A 25539-nucleotide genomic window follows, 5' to 3' on the forward strand; every position below is an offset into this window, starting at 1 on the left:
ATCTAGCTTTTTGTTATGAATCTGTTTGACTCTATCAAGGAACCATTTGTGAAATATATGAAAATAATAGGATTATATGAAATTGTTTGTACTTCAATGATCTTAAACAATGATAACATCCATCAACATCAAAATATAATACAGTAATGTATTGGTTATGAATACGAATTTATTGGTTCATCCAGTTTGGGGGCAACTGTGGTTAAATTCGATCAAAATGTTGCGTGTTCAAATCGTGGTCTGTGGTCAACTCAGCCCGTCATCCCTTCAGGGTCAATAAAATGAGCCCCACTTTGTAGGAAGTCAACAGTGCTATGGATAGCGTAGCGCTGCAACAAGAATTTGTAATTTCCACCACTGGCTTAGGGCCACATACAGAGATGAACTCATTTGGCCAGTGAGAGAATTTTAACTTTTAACCCTAGAGAGCCACATTGCGTTTCGAGACTCATATTCAAGAGTGCCCTTCTGGTGTGCTTGGTCAGTTCTTCTTTCATGTTTGCGGGAGGCAATGTGAGTGCCTGGAGAATTCCCAAACATTTGAGAGAACACCCAAAATGCTGCAGATTGCAGGGTAACCTAATTGCTCTACTTCTCACTTCAGGCATTACCTCGCCGTCTAGCAAATGGACACCTCACATATAATCTATCCGCTGGATCCATAGTCCTCGCTTCCAAATCACCACCACACCCACGATATGCATGTGCGTGTCTCCAATATGAATACGCGATTCAAGCGGGCGTGTCAATAAGTCGACCAGCATATGCAAGTATACGGCCATACAATGCCTGCCAGAAAATGGGCATATTACTTGCGCATTGTGTATGCGCACATGACCTTATGCAGTAATCAAACATGGGGAAAAATCCCATTTTAATTGGCCATCAGAATATGCTGGGCATATTTATTTTTTGACATCTGAAAACAAGATTTTTTTTTTTTGCAGTTGACCTTTCAAATAAATATTGATCACAGCACTGTTAAAATATCTGTAAAACGATTCAACTGTGCCTCGTAATAACGATTCCATTCATGGAAGAGTGCTATTCGTGATATAACTCTTCACCGATTGTGCACTCGTCTAACGTAAAGATATTTGAGGCTATTTTAAAGGTTGCATTTACATTATAATTGCATTATAAATATTTTGGGTAGCCGAATGGTTTATCAAACTGCTTGCTGGACTAAGAGTAATTTTCATCGTTTGAAGGTAGATCTGGTACTGAAGTTTATTGAAATGGACAATACTGTATGTGGTCATATTATGATTACCACACAGTAATTAGTTATTTACTTTTCATAAGTGGCCTGTTTTGCGATGTTTGGTCAATTGCTCTTTTTAGTATGTGTGTGTGTGTGTGAAGAGACACAGCATACACAGACAACATCCACCCATATAAGGAGACTAGGTGTTGTGGGGGGGCGCCTGTGGCACCCCTCACAACCATTTACGGCCTTCGGCCAGGAAAGTCACAAAAAAATTGCGCACGAACGACGCATTCACGCAAGCACCCGATGCTCCGTTTTGAAAATTTAAAATGAAACATCTTTGAATTGTATTATGTTTTGAATTAGATAATTGTATTTCTTCATTAAAAGCTTAGATAATTTTACATCTGGAAGACTTAATTGAAAACGACATTCCGTGTGAATTTTCTCTCGTCGTTAAGTAGATGGCCTTGCTGGAGGTTCGGTGCGATGCGGACTTTCACCTGTTTGGGATTGCGGGATCGGGATAAGGCGACACAGAGCTGCTGGCCGTGCGAGAAGACCGCCGTCTGCAGATCGATTTCAACTTAATCGAACGTCTGTCCCTGCGCCTCCGTCATTCATGCAGGGGGCATGTAGGTTTGCAGCGCCCCCTGCATGAAAACGACGGAAAGTGCAGCCTTCATCACAGATAAAGTTGTGTGCTTTCCAAAATCCTACTTGTTGTACTGCCCCGTTACAGACACTTTATTACCTGGCAGGTTGGTTGCCCATGCACTGGATGATCCATAACCACGCCACATTTAGTTGTTTGTCTTATATCACACCCAACTTCTATATAATGCCAACACTTATGCTTAATAGTAATAGGTTTTTACCCTTTTATCTGGCAACAAAACTAACACCTTTATACAAGGGATCATGTTTGAAATAACCACAACACTTGCAGTCAAAATGCAAACAAAAAGAGACAACTCTGATAATGATATGCACTGTCCTTGAAGTTGATTGGTCCACACCAGAGACGGCTTTCTTTAGAGCCTAGTCCCCATTGGTGTTGGACCAGATGACACTAGAAGGCGTACAACTCAAACACAGTGCAATATCAGAGTATTGAGAGCTCGGGGTAAGCATTTACACTATGAGATCTCTTTTACCAGTGGCAAAATATAGTAGTAGGTTTTTACCCTTTTAACCTGGTACAAAACTGACACCTTTATTCAAGGCATCATGTTTGCAATAACCACAACACAAGTAGTCAAAAAAGCAAACAAAAAAGAAGCAACTCTGATAATGATAATAATATGCACTGTCCTTGAAGTTGATTGGTCCACACCCGATACGGCTTTCTGTTTATAAGGGTTTGAAATGAGCGTAGCCCAAATGTCAGCAGCCAATGATAATGCAAATGGTGGGCAGCCAACCCGATGGTGATTGGTTTTCCACCAATCAAAGGGCTGCCAGGTGAAAATTAGCATGTTGATGAGAGATTATCATGTTAATAAAAGATCACAGAGCCGCAACCAAGAGGTCGGCGGCTGTGCTAGTGTGAACCCTGTGAAAGCGCAAGTTTGAAATGGGCGTAAAGCACAACAACATCGGAAGGTGGTAGGATGGGAACATCATAGCCCATTATGACTTAAACTGGTTGATAACATCCTTTCAATGATTGCTCAGTTTGTACCCATCTTCTCGGTTGAAATTGTGTCTGTGTCTATATATATGAACGAATCTTTGTTGATAGCCTTCGTCTTAGAGAAATCAATTTCGTGTGAGCCCACCGCATTAAAACAATGATCAGCCACGGCCAAGATATTGGTCCTACCGTCTTAATTTTGGAGCTTTCGTGACTGCAGGAATTATTCTTTGGTTTTTTCGGTAAAGTCACGTATAAAAATAAAATAATAAATTAAATAATAGCATACGACGTTTCGATTGCAACACAAGCAATCATCATCAGGTATAATGAAATAGCGACATAGAATATAACCAGAAAACTATAGACAGACATATAAGCAGACAGATATCACCAAGATACATAGAGAGAGCAACCCAGGTACAGAGAGAGGTGATCGTCTCTGTGGGGTGGCCTTAAATAGACAGAGGGGGGCGGAGGCAGAGAGAGGGAGGGGGTAGGGAAAACATTTACATGTCAATGAGTACGAAGGGAGGGGAGTAAGGTAAGCAGGCTTAGAGGGAGACAGAACACACTAAATTAAATAACCTAGCAAAGTATCGAAATGTTATGTAAAACGACACAGAGAGTCGGTCAACACACAATTAACGCATTGCCTGGTCGATTACGTATTTCAAAGATTGCTAAGTTAGAATTTAAGTGTGAAAATTCCAAAGAAAGACAAAACATAAAAAAGAGGAACGGAGACACACAGACAGAGCAGAACCTAAGAACGATACAAAACGAGTGTAGACAGAGAAAATTACACTAAATATACAGGCAGAGAGAGAGAAAAAGGTAAACTTGGAACTTCCCCGTAGAAGTGGTTCAATCTTAATTTTGGAGCTTTCGTGACTGCGGGAATTATTCTTTGTTTTTTTCCGGTAAAGTCACGTATAAAAATAAAATAATAAATTAAATAATAGCATACGAACTTTGCTAGGTTATTTACTTTGCTAGGTTATTTAATTTAGTGTGTTCTGTCTCCCTCTAAGCCTGCTTACCTTACTCCCCTCCCTTCGTACTCATTGACATGTAAATGTTTTCCCTACCCCCTCCCTCTCTCTGCCTCCGCCCCCTCTGTCTATTTAAGGCCACCCCACAGAGACGATCACCTCTCTCTGTACCTGGGTTGCTCTCTCTATGTATCTTGGTGATATCTGTCTGCTTATATGTCTGTCTATAGTTTTCTGGTTATATTCTATGTCGCTATTTCATTATACCTGATGATGATTGCTTGTGTTGCAATCGAAACGTCGTATGCTATTATTTAATTTATTATTTTATTTTTATACGTGACTTTACCGAAAAAACCAAAGAATAATTCCCGCAGTCACGAAAGCTCCAAAATTAAGATTGAACCACTTCTACGGGGAAGTTCCAAGTTTACCTTTTTCTCTCTCTCTGGGTTTCTTGTTCTCTCTCTCTGCCTGTATATTTAGTGTAATTTTCTCTGTCTACACTCGTTTTGTATCGTTCTTAGGTTCTGCTCTGTCTGTGTGTCTCCGTTCCTCTTTTTTATGTTTTGTCTTTCTTTGGAATTTTCACACTTAAATTCTAACTTAGCAATCTTTGAAATACGTAATCGACCAGGCAATGCGTTAATTGTGTGTTGACCGACTCTCTGTGTCGTTTTACATAACATTTCGATACTTTGCTAGGTTATTTAATTTAGTGTGTTCTGTCTCCCTCTAAGCCTGCTTACCTTACTCCCCTCCCTTCGTACTCATTGACATGTAAATGTTTTCCCTACCCCCTCCCTCTCTCTGCCTCCGCCCCCCTCTGTCTATTTAAGGCCACCCCACAGAGACGATCACCTCTCTCTGTACCTGGGTTGCTCTCTCTATGTATCTTGGTGATATCTGTCTGCTTATATGTCTGTCTATAGTTTTCTGGTTATATTCTATGTCGCTATTTCATTATACCTGATGATGATTGCTTGTGTTGCAATCGAAACGTCGTATGCTATTATTTAATTTATTATTTTATTTTTATACGTGACTTTACCGGAAAAAACCAAAGAATATGGTCCTACCGTGTTTCAGATCTGCCTTATGTTCACGAACACGGTCCGAGACATGTCGCTTAGTTTCCCCAATATAACTACTGCCGCAGACACAGCTTAGTTTGTAGTATTGCATGTCAGGGATCACATCCTTCACAGATAAGATCAGATCACGAATTGTATGTACTGTGCTAAATCGAACCTGATTCTTGTGTTTGCTCATGATTTTGGAAATATTTTTACTGACCCCTGCTATGTATGGCAAGGTGATGGTTTTGATTGGGTCCTCAGATGGTTCTTTTCAAATGGTTGGGGACGTTATCAACCAGTTAAAAAGATTTTGAATAATAATACTTGAGCCTTTATCATCTGCATTGCATTAACTTGCACATAGCCTGGAACAAGTTGTCACCTTGACTTCACCGCCGATCGGAAGTGAACAGTGTGATCTAATTTGGATATTACATCAGTAGAGTTCATCATCACAACTCAAGACCTCAACACACACACTTTCGTCACAGCATTTACTATAATGCAGGTAAGTTTATCAAACTCCCACTTTGCATTTAATTGATAAACTTCGTGCACATTTATAGTGATTAGTGGCCGTCCATAAATGACGTCACGCGATTTTGGACGATTTTTGACCCCCCCCCCCCCCCATCGTCACACAGCGTCACAAAAAGTCAGACCCCCCTCAAATATGACGTCACAAAGCTCTGCCCCCCCCCCCCCAAATAAAACACACTTCAAATCGCTTTAAACTATTGTCATTGTAGTGCGTAATTAATGTGCCGCTGCACTCTGATGTTGTAGGAGAAAACATTTATTCAAAAGTATATTTAATTAAGTAGAACGTGTTGTCTATATTTATTTAAAGTGGCGCATTTTTACGTGACGTCTCAAACTCTCCCCCCCTTCGTCACACATCGTCACAAATGTCAGACCCCCCCTCCCCCCTAGGTGCGTGACGTCATTTATGGACGGGCTATTACATATTCACAGCCCATGTGCATATTTGAGACCAACTCCTTTAAATCTCCAGGTTACAATCTACTTATATTTGTAACTATATAAACCTCCTTTCAAAAGAGGCTTTCTCTACACTCCAGCAATCTTATTGGTCATCTGCCAAGATAAACTATTATTACAACAAACTGAGTCGAGTATTCTTAGCCTGAACTATTTGACTCCTTTTAAAATGTATATTTTTTGGGTTTCTTATTGCAAACAAACAAATGTAGGACAGCGGTCGTAACCATTGGTGGCACCAAGCCAATGGTGGAAATTCCACATTTCCATGGAGTGTACCAGCCTCTCAAAAAAACAATCTTTGTAAACAACGGAGGATAGGCTGACAACCCGCAATCTGGATTTAAATTTTTTTAAATGTCAACAACTTAAGATTAATCTGGCCTAAAACTAGATATTGACATAATTACGAGTCAATACAGAACACAGTAATAATACTCTTAACCATTATAATCACAAGCAATTTTCATGCATTTATCTACACCCACGCTGCACATCTGTTGTAAATCAATGCTCATTGGTTTTATGTAGATGCGGATTAAACCTTAGCAAGCAATCTCACATTAAACAGCATGGCCTCCTCCTATGCAGAAGCTGATGATTATAGGGTATGCAAATTGGCACACACAGTACAAATATATACCAACACAAATACACAGACACGTACAAATATCTCCTGTGTCGCCTTTAGCAGCCACATGCTGTTAGTGAGAAGCTACAAAGGCTGGCACAGCACGCGGGGGTGGTATGGTATTTTTGCACACAGCGGTTTTTTTTGTGTGGAAAATTTGCTGGTTTATCCAGGATGTTCTCCGTTCATATTTTGTTTGTTGCGGTTGCACCCGACTTAAGAGCCACTTGGCTCACAGGGCTATACCAAATAAATGAAACTTGAAACTTAAAAACACCACGCCTGGCCCCCGACTGCTTATGTTCAAATACGTTGATGAAGAGAAGGCCCAGGACCGGTTCAAAAATTCGCCACTGTTATTGTCCATGAGCGGGAGTCAAACTCGGGACGCCACCACACACATACGTGCACATAGACAAACGACGAAGGCAAATATCCCCCGTATAGCCTGAACATACTGTTTGGGCAAGTGCTGTTAGCGAGCACCTATGAAGGCCAGCACAGCACACGAGGGGGTGGGTGGCCAGGTCACCAGGTTCATAGCGCAGCGCGATCATCGCTACACTACCGCTTCCCTACGTGCACATAGATACACAAATACAGGTGCAAGTGTAATGACCATTTGAGATGCATGCTCATCCCAGGGACTGTTATCACAGCCTAATGCTTGTAGATGAAAGCTAAAGCGGGTGTGACTTAACCAAAATTATTTCATTATCTGCGTCACATTCCTTTCATGTAATCCACACTAAGCAATTGAATGACAGCACGTGTTGGGGTACATGCCTGTAAGCCACTGCTTTGGATGTGAGTTTTGTGGATTGTGCAGATTATATAATTTCTTCAGCCTTTCAATGTGCAGGGTTGCAAGGTAATCATTATGTGGCAGGAGAATAACTAGGATTTTGACCTGTGTTGATTTTTTACAGTATTCCGTCACATGCCTGGGTTTTCTCTGGGATCTCCGATTTCCTCCAATACTCAAGAACACTTACTAAGGAATAAACTAACACCCTCGGCAGAATTCGCCAATGTTAAGGTGAAGTTTTCCCCGATAAAACTAAAGCGACTACGAATAAAAATCAGCAGTCATTCTATTACAAGACAGGCCCCCGGCTCAGGGCTGCAAAAGGAGATGGACCCCATGACAATCATTATGGTCATCCAGAGCATAACGTGGAACAAATAACGACTCAATGCCCAATCACAAATATGAAGGATGGAGGTATCGTCACAGCGATTACACCACTTCATTTACCCCTGAAGCATTTATCTGGCTCAACCACCTAAATGTTGTTGCTCCATATCAATATCAGCCATATAAAGAAAAATGAGCAGGGAGACCATTGTATGGCTGATGGCGGATGAAGGCTGATATTACAGTGCTGTAGCGATTTGCTATGGGATTAAATCATAAATATACTAATTGTGAACATTTAGATGTAATTATTAGTTGTTTATGACGTGTAAGTGCCATTCAACTTAAGCAATTATGCATTATTTACTGATATGCAAAATCGCCCACATCGCGTTAAGAGCACCCCAGTCGTACTAGCTTGGAGAGATTCGACTCTTAAGCCGATTCTCACTCTGTTCGCAACGAGTTGCATTGACTGCTGGTGATCAATTACAGTAATTAACCAATCGATAAGTAATTCACGAAAATAACGACGTACCAACACATCACCTATTCTGTATAATCTAAATCCTATTGCGTGATGCTGTAAATTATTAACGGTGTGAATTTAGCTTGAATGTTGTGATATTTTATAATCAGACTGAAAGATGTCAGCTCGCCTTCTTTGCACGGTGACTTATCGACTGTGCCTAAACACACAACACTGATCAATGATGTTTTCAAAAGGACAACTGCTTTCTGGACTTCAACAGGTTTTGACAAAGCCTAATGCAAAATTGGTCGAATGCGAGTTTGGCAATACGGTGCAAAGCAGAACATGGCAGTCTTCATTTGTAGCCATGCTGGTCTATACAAATTGTGCCCTTTATATGACGAAGTAATATTTGGACTGTAGGATTTTAGAGGTAAAATGCGTAAGATACTCCAGTCCAGCATATGGACCTGTGCTTGTCCGATGGAGAGAATGATGCCTGCCATATTAATGTGGATTTTTGTTTAATTCCCACTTGCTAAGAACTCTCAATGGAGAGAACCACTGCCCCGTGCTCATCTTAACGTCGAGATCATTTCACTTTAACCAATACGTGAACATAATACGGTAAATAGCTACCATGTAACACGTCTTCAATATTACTATGTAAATGGTGTAACAGTATTTTGGCAATTATGTGAGATCAAGTAATGATAATTACACCACCGCATGTCAATGCTATTTTACACCTTCCCAACCCCAATTATCTGTCTACGTTAGCCGGGGACCTCCTTCAAATGGACCCAATTTAGTTTTTTATAAATACTATAGGGTGGGAAACATGCACAAAAGCAACAGGTGGGTGTTCGTTGCTTGCTTTTGCCTGTTTCAGCTGATGACTTATATGCTCATTCACACGGTGTCTTGAACAGCTGCCAGCCTTCACCACCCTAACCTATCAGTTCACAGCATACACAGTGCTCACTTATCAGACCAATAAGACACACTCACCTGTCTGACCACACTCGCTCACGTGTCACATCGCACAAACACACCTATCAAGACTACATACATACTCGCCTATCTGCACGCACATACGCACTCAACTGTAACACACACACATTCACCTTTTAGAGCAAAGCTTAATTTTTTCTGTCGAACCACACAATCACTTGTCAGATCATATATCCCCATCACCTGTAAAACCACTCACACACACACACACCTGTCTGACCACACTCGCTCACGTGTCACATCGCACAAACACACCTATCAAGACGACATACATACACACCTATCTGCACGCACATACGCACTCAACTGTAACACACACACATTCACCTTTTAGAGCAAAGCTTAATTTTTTCTGTCGAACCACACAATCACTTGTCAGATCATACATCCCCATCACCTGTAAAACCACTCACACACACACACCTGTTTGACCACACAAGCACTCGCCTCGCACATCACACACTCATTTGGTGAAACACTTCCTACTCACCTGTCTAAACACACAATTACCCCCCAAAGCACACACGGTCATCTGTCAGAGTACACACTAACCATGCACACACACACACTCTCATTTCACAAACTACTCAGATCACACAAACACACATTCGCCTGGCGCACACACAGACATCCCGAGGCAGACCACACAATTGCTCACCTGCAGTTCACATCTGCACAGCCTGCAGAGAGATGCATGCACGCTGCTCCTGCTCCTCCTCCTCGGGGATCAGGGTGAGCTATCCTTGCAAGCCTTTGTGTTTCTGCTGCTGCTGCTGTTGTAATCCCTTACACATTCGAGTCATCCGAGCAGATGGCAGGGTATCTTTAATACGTCGCGTTCCAATTTCACATTGTCCGCGATGCGAGAGAAGACACAAGAGACAGAGCTTCAGACACAGACGCACAGAAAATACTCACACACACACACAGATATACAGACAGGTTCACTCACTAGTGAGTACACACTTGCGAATACTGTCGATGAATTCAGAGCGAATGTAATCATCAGCCGAGCAAGCGGGTGAGCGGTACTCTGCACATCTTCCCCGCGCAACATCACGCAGACTCCACACAACACACACGCGCAGTCACACAGACATTATGTGCACACAACCACAGAGACAAAGGCCCCCCGTGTAGCCTGTAACAGACTGTTGGGGCAAGTGCTGTTAGCGAGCACCTAATAAGTGAGGGCCGGCACGCGGCACACGGACGAGGGGGTTGGGTGGGCTAGCACCACGTCCGACCGCCTTTGTCTCCCCAGTGGCGATGCTTACACCATCGCACCGGGTACTCATTTGAGGCCGAGTCGACCTAGGGGAGGAGGCCCCGTGAGCGGGAATCGGACTCGGTGTTGACGGGAGGGTTTGTAGCTCAGTGCGCAAACCACTGCGCCACCGCTCCCCAACACGAAGAGGCTTTACGCACGGTCACACAAACAACACATTTACAGGATATACGCAAAGACTACGGCACCAAAAAACACACACACAGTATACATATATGCAATATAGTTACATACACCGAGTAACGTACTTGTAAACGCACATGTAATATCAACATCTACACAAAACGTATGCATCCGCGCACTAGAAATATAAAAGCCTTGCATATACTGATATACTTCATGCAGAACAATACATATAGGCTGTCATTGTTAACGGTGTGCATAAAACACAGATTAATACCATACATGCATATACCGTAACAACGTGTGTATTGGATAAACATATACACGGGTGCTACACAAATACACACGGGCACAAGTATACTTACTACACACACACACACAATGATGCACAGTACATACTCCCATACATGAATCTCACACACGCGCACGTTGCTCCACTCTCCGTGCCGGTGACTCCACCTGCGACACACCACCAGTGAGTGGGCAGGTGCAAGCAAGCAGCAACACCTTGTGGACTCACTGACGGCGCTGCCTCTGTTCGGTGCGCATGTGGTGATGTTGGCAGCAGTAGCAGCAGCAGCAACCCAGCCCGTTTGACCTTACCCGAGCAGCTCTGCTGTTGTTAATCCGCTACGGGCACGACGTGGCTCCGATTATTAGAGCTCTATCACGGCATGGGGCATTACCAGTGGGGGTGGGTGGGGTAGAAGGCGTGGACTGAGACGGCGATGATGGTGGTGGTGGTGGTGCAAGTGGGGTGGGGGGTTGTTGACCAGTGGGATGATGGGATGTTCAGTGTTTTATTGTATGTGCATACACGTCTGTTGGACTTCTTTCGCACCGTACGTAGCCAGCCGTGCTAATCGGAGTGATCACGCAATGGAGCGAGATTTTTTAAAAAGTAATTCAATCATTGATCAATATAACAATTAATGGGGACCAGTTTCAACATACACATTTGGCACAAATGAAACGTGGTAAAAATAGTATGCTTATTATTACATAGTGTTCAGTGCAAATCTGAAATCGTCTAAAATAACGTTTTAAAATGTGTGTGCACTACTTATAGGCGTTTTTAGCAGTCCGTCTCTGTTGGTCCCGAGCCGTTGTTGGAAATTCCACATTCCTATGACGAGGACCATTCCATCCTGAGGATAACCACTCTTGTTTAATAAAACCACTATGACTCAACTATTCTTTTACGATCTTATAATTATTAACTACAGTAAATGCAAACTTTTGAAATGTTAGAATCATGATCATTAATACAACAGTCCTTGTCTCCATCCCTGTATGGCAAATGTCATGGCACACGTGTTACAATGACATTTATAAGCTAAATAAATGATTGCGAACACAAATATAAAAAAATGCATCCTTCAACCACCACATCTTAAAGAGACGTATTTCAGAAAAAGGGCATCTCACTATGTCCATCTTGGGAGTCAGATGAATATTTGAAGCACACTACTTTGATGACTATTATTATATTTATCTGACCTAATGGTTTTAAAAAACAAAGTTCAAATAACACACATGGTCACAGCGATACGTAACTATTGGTGTTCTACATATATATCAAATAATTAAGATACGCGTTGGTGTTTTTGCATTAATTATGTATTTATTAAAGGTCCTATTCAACACATGTTCATGAACTGACTTTTTGTACAATAACCCACCACCCAGGCAAATATATACTACAAAACATTAAAGGTAGGCATAGAGAATACACAATATACACAATATCTACAAGAGAAACTTGCACCTCTCATCCAGTGGGGTTGTTGGATCTTGCAGAGATTACGTGTCCGAGGTACTCACTCGTAATGGTAATGAGGTGCATGTAGGAGGCATCGTAGCAATTACGTTCATTACCATATTTTTTTTATATTAATTGAAAAGGCAGAACCATTTTAGACAAGATTACACTTCGGTTTTTATTCACTGCGCTTTAAATGAAGAAGTGTTCATGCTGTACAGTGCCATATTGGTGTGTACTGCAGTTATATTTGAGGGGAAAACACCCTTGTTTTAGTTGAAGGGTATTTCAAACTATCCACAAGGTTCGTGAACAGATACGTGTATAACTCTATATTAAAATAACAACGTGCAACACAAGCAGTGCTTTCTATGACAGTAGCCAGGAGGGCATTATAGAAGCTTCGACTCAAAGTAAAGAATGCCCCCTGCTGTCCGCAGGCATTATACGAAGTCACAAATAAAGTACTGTATGTGGCTTGGGTATGTGAGCGGTAATGGTTGTGATGTTATTGCTTTCAATGTACGACACATTCACTTAATTTTATGGAACTGATATATTGGTTGGGGCCATCATATCCAGTCAGGTGGAAGTGTTGCCAAAGCACATAACTCACATTAATCGGTTATGAGTTCAAATCTCGTTTGGGGATAAATGGGGGCCATCATCTCTTCGGAATCAATAAAAGGTTAATCGCTTTGTGGGAAATAAAACCCAAGTTGTGAATTGAAATTTCAGTGATAAAACTTTTTTTTTACCCAATGCAAAACTGTAGGGGTTAAACCTACACTGCAGACACTTATATAAGTTGGGGTTTTCGGTAAAGTCACATAGATAGGTTAAAAGAAAATAACAAAAAACTACGACGTCATCAAGGAAAGGGGGTTAGCTTCTAAAGGCAAACTGTTTTTAAAGGTTTTGAAATGCGCGTAGCCCGAATGTCAGCAACATGTGCGGGCCAGCTAATGTTAATGTAAGTGGTGGGCAGCGACCCCGACGGTGGTGGGTTTTCCACCAATTAAAGGGCTGCCAGGAAAAAATGTTGCATGTTAATGTAAGATCGGTGAGCAGCCTCCATGGCGAGCGCGCTGAGGTGGCTATGTTAATGTGAGAGATTAGCATTAAATGGGAGATCGCAGAGCCGCCGCCACCTCGAGGTCACGAGTGACGGTGACTGTGTTAGTGTGAGAAGTTTAACCTGTTAATGTAAAATCAGAGAGCTGAAAATAACAACTAACATCGGAAGGTGGTAGGATGGTAACAACACAGCCAGTTATGACTTCAACTGGTTCATAATGTCCTTCCAATGATTGCTAAGTTTGTACCCATCTTCTCGGTTGAAATTGTGTCTGTGTCTATATATGGATGGCTTCATGAACGAATCTTTGTTGATAGCCAGTGGGTTTGCAAAGTACCTTTGTCTTAGAGAAATACATTTCATGTGAGCCCACCGCATTAAAACAATGATCAGCCACAGCCAAGGTATTGGTCCTACGGTGTTTCAGATCTGCCGTATGTTCATGAACACGGTCCGAGACATGTCGCTGAGTTTCCCCAATGTAACTACAGCCACAGACACAGCTTAGTTTGTAGACGCTGGGGTATTGCATGTCAGGGATCACATCCTTCACAGATGGGATCCGATCACGACTTTTACGTAGTGTGTTAAATCAAACCTGGATCTTGTGTTTGCTCATGATTTTGGAAATATTTTTGGTGACCCCTGCTATGTATGGCGAGGTGATGGTTTTGATTGGGTCCTCAGATGGTTCTTTCCCAACGGTTGGGGTGATAGCTTTACGGATTGTTTAGTCTGAATATACATTCATCTTGAGAGCTTGGTGTACGTGTTCCAGTTAACTGGCTAGGTGATGATGGTCGGAAATACTCGAGTTCTATGGTGTAGAGTTTTGATGAGGGAATTCTTCTGGGATGGATGGTGGTAGGAGTCAGGTTTTAGGTAGGCATCCATATGGGTGGCTTCCCTGTAGACAGAGTGTCCCATTGAGCCATCTGGTCTCTTTTCGATTAAAACATCCAAGAATGGTAGCTTGCCATCCTTTCCACCTCCATGGTGAATTTGATGGCTGGGTGTATGGAATTTATGTGATTGAGGAATTGGTTCAGGGCTGGTCGGCCATGTGGCCAGATAACGAACGTGTAATCTACGTACCACTTCCACAGGGACGAATGTAGAGTGGATGTCTGGATGGCATCTGTCTGAAATGTTTCCATGAAAACATTAGCTACAACTGGAGATAATGGAGAGCCCATTGGGATACCTTCAACTTTTTGTAGAAAGTTCCATTCCAGTTGAAGTAAGTGTTGGTGAGGCAGTGTCTCACCAGGGCCAGTACATCAGCATTCAGTCCTTGTTGGACCAAGTCTTCAATTATTGTAATGGTGTCAGGCACAGGAACTTTGGTAAACAAAGAGACCACATCGAAACTAATGAGCAAATCACCTGGAGATATTGAGATGTCCTTAATTAACGATACCAAGTGAGCTGAGTTAAGTACAGCTGAGGTTGTCTTACCAGTGAATGGTTGTAAGGTCTCAGACAGAAATCGGGCCAGTTTGTAGGTGGGTGAGTCAATGTTGGAAACGATAGGACGAAGGGGTGTACCTTCTTTATGGATTTTTGGATAGCCATACAATCTGGGTGGGCTAGCAGCAGAGGGTTTTAAGTAAAACCGCTTGGTTGGTTCGATTAAAGATGTCGAATTGGTGATATTGTTGGTTTTCGCTCTGAGGCTGTTGGTGGGATCTCTTTAAAATTTTGTATAGCTACCATCATTAAGTAGGTCCTTCATTTTGCTATTGTATGTGGTTTTGTCCATGATGACTGTGGCATTGCCCTTGTCGGCTGAGAGGATGACGATGTCATCTCTCTTTTTTAATTGAGAAAGCTCAAAGCGCTCATCCTTACTCATGTTGCTGATAGGTGTCTTAGCGTTTTTGAGGATTGCAGCGATTTCCGATCTTGCCACGTCTGCAGTAATGTCCCAAACCCTTAAGTGCTGGGAAATGATATCATCAACTGGGATGTGTTTCGGGGTGACTACGAAATTCAACCCTTTAGCTAGAACCGAGTTTAGGCTGTCGGAAATTAGACTGTTACTCTGATTGATACCAATCTTGTCAACGTCTAACTTTTTAACATGTGGATCTGGCTTGGAAGGGAGGTTGAACTTGGAAATCAGGTTATCTTTGTATTTAGCTGACATTGAGGCGACTGAAGAGGCTGTCATGTTATCTACATTTCCCAATCATTTGTAGACATGTTTTCTGTCAATGTTAAGTGTGATTTCAGGAGAGTCTTGTCTAAATTATCTAGTTCAAATCGGAGAAATATTATTCTCTCTGAAATCAGGGCTAAGCCGGCCCTGAACAAGTTTTCGCATAGCATTCATTGGGAGAAGTGACAGCAGCAGATGTGAGTGTAAAGGCGATTGGTATTACCTTAGTGTCGCAGCATCTCTTCAGAAATCTGAGCGACTCGATCAGATGAGCCTTCTTGTCTCGAAGTTTGTTAAAAGATCTAATAGTTGTGTGGAAACCCTCCCGTAGAGGCGATTTTATATATATATACAGACACAGACAGCAATATGGCCTAGCGGTAAGGCATTTTCCGTTTACTGCAGAGGTTCGTGGTTCTAATCTGGCAGGCCGCCCTAGCTAATACTGCAGGTGTTTTAATAATACAATTAAAAGCTAGATCCTGCGCAGCAGACATTAAAGATCCCCTGACGTAATTTAAATTAGTAGGCCATTCATTATATGCTGGCGTTATAGTGCACATTGGGCAATCATGTAAAATTACACAATTGGGCTTGCAAAACCAATTGTGGCTCCCTACCGGCAGACTATATCCGTGTCTGAAACATAGCGTTTTTGTAACAGCCCTGCAGCAAACGAATAGCGTGAATACCAAATGCACTAAACTATTGTTAATGTGTTATAATCACCTCACAATGCTTCCAAACCAGGTTTTATCCCTGTTAGAAACCTTGGAATTGAACCATGCATGGCAATGGTGCTGTCTCAGCGTGTCTGACACGGGCATTAGCAATTTGAGCCACCCGGTCAGCTCTCTTCTCTATAAACAGAGCCATTGGCTTTCAGCACTTGTTACAACACAAGGGCCCATTTGATTTCTAAAAATTGAAAATGGTTTGGTGAAAAAAAATAATGTTTCTGTGTTGAACCAACCATTTCTTTAGTGCTGCGGAAAAGAAGAGGAATACACAAAAAAAAAGAAACACGTTACTAAATGGCGATGAGACCTTTGGGTTTTTGTTTGAATGGCATGTATCTTCCGTGAATGCACGTACAAAGTATGTTATATTCAACAGTTCTACGAAGAGACCTGCACTCAATGCAAATTCACTGCACTAGCTGCCAATGGAGAGGAGCACCAAGTCATTAATCTGGGCCAGATTCACATTTCAACATAATACCACAAACACGTTGTAGGTAATAGAAAATTTTGCACATCACAAAATTGTAGAAAAAAGAATAATTGACCTCCACATCAATCAAAGCCTTTAACTTATTTTGGGTATGCTTTTCGTCAATTATATAAATAGTTTTTTTCTTTTGATATGCTATAATTACCACAACATCCTTTACAAACATAGTGGTCCTGTAAAAACTGGTCCTCAGCAAAGGAATGTTGAATTTATACTAAGGACTCAGCATTACCAATAGATATGAGCACGACCCAATGTAAGCACACCAAGGAGACATTATTTCGCGTAAGGTATACATCCTGAATTGCACGTGCTAATGTTACTTACATGTAGATTGTTTAATATAAAGTTGCATGTTGGACAATGAAAACTGTAACAAATCTTGATAACTATTTATCACATTTAATTTACTCTGATTCCATGAGGATAACTTTCAATGTTTTAAACGAAACACATTGATGTAATTATGCAAGTGTTGGGCGAATTGTTGTTATGGAACTCACAGATTGAGTTATAATTGTGGGTTATACTTAAGATGTACAATCATATTGCAGCAACAATATATATTTCAGACTTACTGAATCGTGTGGTATTTTCCCAATTTCATTTGATCTACGAAGATAAAGAGAGCTGAGCCTGGATATTTCCTGCATGGGTGACCACCATGCACAATAGGTTGTTGTAGGCTGAGGATATATATTGGCTGGCAATGAGGAGTGGATCAAAATCCATTGTTGCATTGCACGTCTATGCACTCAGGTGTATGCTCCCCAGCAAAACAACTCCCTACCTCCTCGCGGTGCCGGATGGGCAACTTTGTCGTGGACAGCGCTGTGGGGGGAGGGCCAATGCTGATTGGCCTCTTCCCTCATGGCGTCTGTGACCACCACAGTGGCTAAACGGGGGCTCTGGACGGGTGCGAGGGGCTGGTAACCCCTCCACCTTCAATTCATTACCACGAAACCACGACTTAAACATAAATATGTAACTAATAAGCTTGTGCCGGAGGCCCCGGGGGACAGGCGTCTATGACGTCTCCTGGCCAAAACCCAATTGGCAGAGCCAGGAGATTGAATCTTCACCCTCGGGGCTCCTCCAGAAACAACGAAAAGTCACTTCGTGTGGCCACGTGGAATATTCGAACGCTTACTGCGGAGAAGAGGCTGCCACTCCTTTGTCGGGAGCTGGACCGGTACCGCCTGGATCTTTGTGGCATTCAGGAGGTCCGGTGGACCGGTTCTGGCTCCTGCCACCATGAGGGGTGGACAGTCCTCTACTCGGGGCAGGAGATTGCCAAACAACAGGGTGTGGCTCTTCTTCTGAACAAAAGAATGAAGGGGGCGTGGGAGCGTGGCGGTGAGGTGTGGGAAGCTGTAAGCCAAAGGCTACTTTGGGCTCGCCTTCCCATCAACCGGAGGCGAGGAGTGGTGGTCGTGGTTACTTATGACCCCACCGAAGACGAACATCCGTGGAGGGATGCAAGCAAAGCCGATAAATCAGATGCCTTCTATGACCTCCTGTCACAGGTGCTGGCTAAAGTGGCCACTCGGGACAGAGTCATCTTGTTGGATGACTTCAATGCCCGAGTTGGTCATGATGCTGGCACCTGGTCTGGAGTGATTGGAAGGCATGGGCCAGATCAGCTCAATAACAACGGTAGGAGGCTGCTAGATTTTTGTGCAGCCCATGGGCTTGTAATTACCAACATGCTCTTCCGGCATCGGCGCATCCACACAACATCATGGATGCATGCCGGGTCCAAGCAATAACATCTGCTGGACTATATAGTGACGGACCAGCGGATGCGAGCCCATGTCCTTGACACCAGGATCTACCGTGGAGCTGATCTGCCCTCTGACCATCGACTAGTCATCTGTAAAATGCGCCTGCCATTATTCCATTCCGGTGGTGGGTGTACACCCAGGACCCCATTCAAACCTAAAGTGGCCTGGTCTCAGTTAGCTGATGAAAGTTGGAAGCGAGAATTTCATCATCGGTTGCAGCTGGGGTTGGCATCGTCCCCCACTCCTCCTGATGTCGAGGGTAAATGGTCGAGGTTTAGGACTGTGACTCATGCAGCTGCAATGGCTACTTTGGGTACGCAGTCCAGACCTCCCCAGAGACCCTGGCTGACAGAGGACAGGTTCCGCAGGATTGGAAGGATGCCTTGGTGGTCCCACTCTTTAAGAAGGGAGACCGCACAGACTGTAACAACTACAGGGGCATCTCACTCCTCAGTGTGCCGGGAAAGGTCCTGGCAAGGATTATTCAACATCGCCTTGCTAGGCATGCTGAGGAGAGGCTTGCGGAGCCCCAATGCGGTTTCAGGAAAGGGCGGTCCTGCACAGATGCCATATTTCTGTCCGTCTGCTACAGCAGAGGTATAGGGAATTCCAAAAAGACCTACATCTCTGCTTTATTGACCTGGTCAAGGCCTATGATACCATCAGTAGGCCTGGGCTCTGGGTTGTTCTTCGTGCTTTCGGAGTCCCTGACCCTCTGCTCATGATCATTAAGGACCTTCATGATGGTGAGCGGGCCCGGGTAAAACTACGTGGCCGGGAGTCAGAGCCTTTCCCTGTACACCTTGGGGTGCGACAAGGATGTCCTCTGGCTCCCACATTATTTAACATCTATTTTGACCACGTAGTTCGTGAAGCCTTCAATAGCTGTACCGGGGGAATTTCCATTTGGTATAGATATAATGGGAGGCTGATCGATGCCCGGGTGCGATCAAGGGATGGCTCCCTATTGGTCAACAACGTTATGTATGCCGATGATTTGGTAATAGCTGCTCATTCAGAGGAGGAGTTGGAGACGCTGCTGCTGAGACTGGAGCGTGCCACGAAGAGGTGGCCCCTTACCATCAGCCCCACCAAAACTAAGCACCTGCCTGAGTATTTTGTACCATCGGACACTCCACCCCCACAACTCCCAATTGGTGATGGGGTAGTAGTGGAGAAAGTGGAGAGTTTCCCATACCTGGGCAGTGTGCTTATGACCAGCTCCAGTTTAACAGCAGAGGTCTCACTCCGAATCAGTCGAGTGGCAATATCTTTTCATCGGTTGCGTAATGCTGTGTGGAAGCTACCTGGTCTGTCACTCCGCACGAAGCTTCAGGTCTTCTCGGCCAGAGTAATTTCCTCCCTTATCTACGCTTGTGAAATGTGAACCCCTCTAGTGGAGCATCTTCGCCGGTTGGAAACATTTAGGCTGGCCTGCCTATGATCCATCCTGGGTTTAACCAGGCTGGATTGTGTGAGGAGCTCACAAATCCTTGAAAGATCTGGGCTGGGTCATGTAGCCCGCATGCCCAGCCACTGCATGCCGAAACAGCTTTTGTTCAGCCGGATCGAGGAAGCTAAACGGGCGCGGCACGGACTAGAGCAGAGATGGAGTGATGTGGTACAGGAGGACGTGGAGCTGAGTGGACTTGCCGATGACTGGTACCAGCGGTGTCAAGATCGGCCTCTGTGGAGGAGGCTCGTGAAGGACGCTCCTGGACAGTTGGAGGCAGTCGCCCTCCAGCAACAACGGAGGGCGGAGGAGCGACGTTCACAACAACTGAGCGGAGCGCCGGGTGGCTAAAGCACAGCAAGTTGGCACAGTAGGGGGCACAGGTGGTGCATCAGCCAGTCGTCTCAGTCAGTCGACCTGTGCCATCTGGGTCTGCTCCGTGACCTCCTGCCAGCGGGCGTTCCACACTTCACGTGGCCTCAAGGTGCACATAGCCTGGCACAAGCGTTATGGTGACGTCACCGCCACTTTCTGGCGAATGGCGGTTGTTGTTGTTGTTGTTCAGTCTATGTATGTATGTGTGAGTCCATATGTGTGTGTAACTCTACGTGTGTGGGTCAGTCGATTTGTGTGTGTAACTACATGTGTGTGTCTGCCTTTTTCGCCCGGGCAACGCCGGGTACTTACCGCTAGTTATTTATAAATGTGTCGCAACCCTCCACCACCCGACACGGCCATCAGCAAAAAAGTGTCACGTTGACAAAAAACAAATAGTTCACTACTTTAGCCCACCGGTGTGTTGAAGAGTGAATCAACATTTACAATTTACAATTTTTGAGTACGACGTTTCGCTGGTAATGGATGCAATTACCAGCGAAACGTCGTATTCAAAAATTGTAAATGTTGTGGATTCACTCTTCAACACACTGGTGGGCTAAAGTAGTGAACTATTTGTCTTTTGTCAACGTGACACTTTTTTGCTGATTGGCCGTTGATTATACATAATAATGATAACCTTTGCTACTGGGCCAGATCCCATTCACCTGGGTTGTTTCTCACAAATCACAGACAATTGCTTAGGTGACATTATCCACAAGAGGGAGCCCATACTTCCAGCGTTGTGAAGGCAATAACAAGAAAACATGAAATGTTTAATTAACGTTACATAAGGTTAAACAAATTCTACGCCCTCCCTTGGATGAAGTTCAACTGTTATTAATGGAACCCTTTCCAGTGCCATAAGTTTTCCTTAACACGGAGAAAAGGCGTTATTATAACAATCTCCCATGTTCAAATAATGTGCCCTGCGCTATCATTTTAAATTAATAGATGTTTAGAAATAGAATGCATGAAATGCTAAATGGATAGAAATATCATGGCAATAACTGATATTTCCAATAAAGTTTAGGTGTACAGTCATGGCACATTCTAAATTTAGTTTATAAATGTAAGGATTTAAGTGTGCTCTTCGAGTGATGTTCTTCCAACTAAACGCACACACATACACTGAAAAGCATATGCTGAGAATAAATTTCCCCGATTCATAATCCTTTATAATAACACAATATGCAGTATAACAAATTATAAGGCGAACATTTTAGGGTATGGCCCATCTTGAGAGCAGACAGCAGATAAAGAGTAATTGTCTGACATGTTATATTATTGTATATTATTCAGGCTAAATCAGCTGTTTGTGATTCATCATTGCAGTAAAATATTTTAAATATTTACAACACTGTTCATACTATTCTTTAAAAATGTAATTAAAGTGTAAAGCGTTATCAGCAGCCAAATGAGAATAAATTTAAAGCTGAACGCTAGGTCAATGTGACATTTTTTATAATTATTTCTCAAAACCCCGTGTCACGCTTAACGTAATATTTGTTGTATAAAGTAAAATGTTTGTGTATAGGTTACCATACCTAAAAAAATTCAATCAATAATGAAAGTATTTTTTTTTAAAGAAACAAACTACCATGTAACATTTCGCGTGCAGGGTAGGGTTGCCTGGTGGTGGCCCGTGAGGACTGTTACACCCCGAGGGGAATGCGCATGATGATGATGGATACCATAAATTGTCACAATTCAGTTGCGATTCGATTAAGAAATGTATATTTTTTCATGTCTTGTAAATATGGTATGATTAATTGGACTAAACATACCTTTAATATAACATTTGCATTAATCTTAAATAATACATTTTTATGCACATTCGTTGCATTTTTATGAACTTATTGTAGTATAAATTCATGCCTCATACAAACAGATTTGTATTCAGGGAAATCATTGAGTCTCGATGCTATTTCAAGAAGATTTTGAGTTGAATTCTTCAGCCATGTGGAGGAAAGCAGAAGGACACGGAGAAAAGAGAATTCAGAAATCCACATAGGCAACGTTTTTGCTGCACTCTCCTCATGGCTCCTCAGGTTGAGTCGCGTATGATGATGTTTCTGTGGTCCATCAGCAGATTGAAGAGGAGGGATGGCTGCACAGGCCAAGAATGGTTTCAGTATTACTTTCTTTCATTATGCCTGGTATAAAAAATATGGGCTGTTAATACAAGCCAGCTCCGATTAGGTCAGAATAAGTAGAAGCAAACGGGAGTTGGGAAAGAGGGATTAACACAAGTATTCACAAACAATAAAGACAGTATTCTTGGTTCTTTCGGTAAAGTCACGTAGAAGGGAAATAATAAAATAATACAAATAAAACAATAAAATTCTCATGACGTTTCGATTGCAACACAAGCAATCGTTGCTGTGATTTTCACACCTGATGATGATTGTTTGTGTTGCAATCGAAACGTGAGAATTGTGTTTAATTATAATTATTTTATTATTTCCCTTCTACGTGACTTTACCGAAAGAACCAAGAATATGAATCCCTGCAGTAACAAAAGCTTGAAATCGAAAAATAAAGACAGTAGCAAATATAATCGTTTAAGATGACCGATACTTGCCAAATCTTTTACATGGACAATGTTTTTCAATGCAGAGATGTGTATTTTGTAATGTACCTCTATATTGTCTATAACGGGACATTAGCTACACAGATGTCTGCGTCATTGCTCGAGTGCTTTCGTGGTTTTTGAAGGTCGAAAATAGAAAGAAATCACAGTGGAACAAATGAGTAGAAATTGTGGAGAAACCCATTGCAGCAACGTTACGCTTTTGTCAACATTCCCATGGGATAATTACGTTGTGAAGCAAAGATGTACCCTTTGAATGCATGAATTTGCGCTGTCATAACCATGTATGATAATAATGCACGAACATAAATAAATATTACATGTCAAATGACATCTCACAACTTTGCAAACAGCATGTGCCACACAAAGTTCAACTCTTTGTTCACAATGCGAATCTTACAAAGCACCGTTCGGACCTTTGCTGCCAAAACTGTCTCTGTCATGTCGCGCAATTTTGTGCGATGCGGTTTGGCTTGATGGGTGAGAATCAAAGATGACAGTTTCACGTTGAACACCTTTATGCCCTGCCCCAAATCAGTGGAAAATCCATTCGGTAGTGGCATTAAACAACAAAACCATGGAACACACGAAGCAATATAACAAGTTAGCTGCCGATTGCTGTCGTTGCCCAAAACAGATGTGGAAGTCAGTCGCTAGTTTTAATTAGTGACACTCCAGTTGATAATTATAATTGCTGCGATGCTCTGTGTCACACATACCTGCCACATCTAGCTGAAACGAATAGAATCCATTGCATGAGTGCATACATACATACATACACATGTCCCATTCAAACTCAGCTATGCGTGATTAACACTTACTGTAAAACCAAATTGCACAATGCACGTTCTATAAATGTGAAAATGCTCTTAAATATGTTCAATAAAACAATACTTGGTGTTTTCCATCAAAAATGCCATCACCATACTTTTACACATCATTGTAGAACGCTAAAGGGATGATGGTCCATGGTTAAGAATACCAACGGAGTGCCAATTAAGGAATGTAACGCGTCCAGGACATCCACGACGGATATGGAGCGTGAAATCAGCTTGTGTAGGTGCTAGGTGGATCACTGCATCGTAGGATCGTGATAAGTGGTGGTGGCTTGTTGAGTCCTTAATCCAGCAGTGGGTTGACCGTGGCTGATATATCGGGAGTGCATTGCAATACAATTACATTATTGCACCTCGGAGTCCTCGTTATGCGATTGCAAATGGAAATACTTTCATCTTGGAAATACATTTTACAATTACTTTCTAAATATATTTGCTGTAATGAAACAGAACAAACTCTATTAACTCGCAGCGTTAAGCGCGTGCATTTTTAGTCACGGCTCGGCTCACATGAGCCAGCTCCGAGCATGGCTCCAGCCATGCTCAGGATTTCCATGAGCTGAGTCAAGCCACGTCTGAGCAGCTCATGCGTCATTGGAAGCAATCGAGTGGTCCAAAACCAAGCCGAGCTTTGATAGAGGCCAAGCCAGAGAACCTATCTCTGAGGCTCATCAATGAATTAATTAAGGTTAGATTGGTTCGGTGGAATCAAAACTGTTTTCACTGTGACTTCGCTTTTTAAGGTATGTCTTGTCAATTGCTCTGCTACTCCCAAACTTTCCAAAAGCAATAACCTATTGCCAGTAAGCATTTATATCACTCAAATACATACACGTAATTAAAAGAGTGTATTAAATTGTAAAATATTTTTTGCTATATTCGTATACGTATACAGTCCAAACCTCTGTGCCACTTAATTTTTTAAATACTTATTTTTACCTGCAACATGGAAGTCAATACTCATATATTGAAAAGTATTTTCTGTAACGAAGCAAACATCAAAATACCACAACCATCAAAGACGTATATAACCAGTTATTTGTGCGTATTAAAAATACATACATTTTTATGAAATACGTTTTTGTTTGTCATCTGATAAAACATACTTTGGGATGAAAACTATGTTTGGTGCACTGCACAAAACACATGAAACGAAAGCAAATCAAGAAAATAGGCAATATTATTGTACATTGATAGCCTCAGGAAACGTAAATATGTGATAGGAAATCAAGATAATTGGATTATTGTGATTTGTTTTATTTTGAAGGTGAACACACTGGATGCTTCAGAAATAATATGAAATTGCATTTTTTCTTTTCATCATTTATAGCACACCATTAGGAATGAGAAATCACTTTAATTTAATCAAATTAAGCCCAACCTTTGCACGTGGTGTGACGTAAAATGACAGGCATGTTGTATATAACATATGCAGGGTAAATTATTTGTACTCGGATGTTGGCACAAATGCAATTTAGCTAGCACCCACCTTCGCATACTGAAATGCACAGACATGTACTCACCTGCACACACATGCACCCACAACATTCTCAATGGGGTTCAAAAGTTCTTTGAAGGGAGGTCTTCTTTGGAACATATGGGTATGTGTGGAATTAAACCAAAGTACCTGGGGAAAAGCTAAATAGAAAATAATATAATTTCAAAAAGCCAGACGT

The 25539-nt window shown here is 42.4% G+C and overlaps 2 protein-coding genes across 8 annotated transcripts in view; one reads left to right on the forward strand and one right to left on the reverse strand.

Annotated features, from left to right (window-relative positions):
• Nucleotides 1-11242, reverse strand: part of LOC133344903 (leucine-rich repeat-containing protein 3B-like) — a 31512-nt gene extending 20270 nt beyond the window's left edge. The window contains exons 1-2 of one of the 6 annotated variants that reach the window (XM_061555220.1): nt 11192-11242; nt 9836-10000 (exon numbers count right to left, since the gene is read on the reverse strand). The gene's annotated coding sequence lies outside the window, so the exon portion shown is untranslated. Of the gene's footprint in view, nt 1-9835; nt 10126-11095 lie in introns of those variants that run through there. The other 5 variants (XM_061555224.1, XM_061555223.1, XM_061555222.1 and 2 more) reach the window with 5 other exon arrangements.
• The window catches only part of LOC133344908 (uncharacterized), an 842858-nt gene that overhangs the window by 579733 nt on the left and 237586 nt on the right, over nt 1-25539 (forward strand). The window lies entirely within an intron of this gene.

The sequence above is a fragment of the Lethenteron reissneri genome, chromosome 20, assembly GCF_015708825.2.
Source record: "Lethenteron reissneri isolate LAM-NWPU_2019-01 chromosome 20, ASM1570882v1, whole genome shotgun sequence".
Taxonomy (NCBI): Eukaryota; Metazoa; Chordata; class Hyperoartia; order Petromyzontiformes; family Petromyzontidae; genus Lethenteron; species Lethenteron reissneri.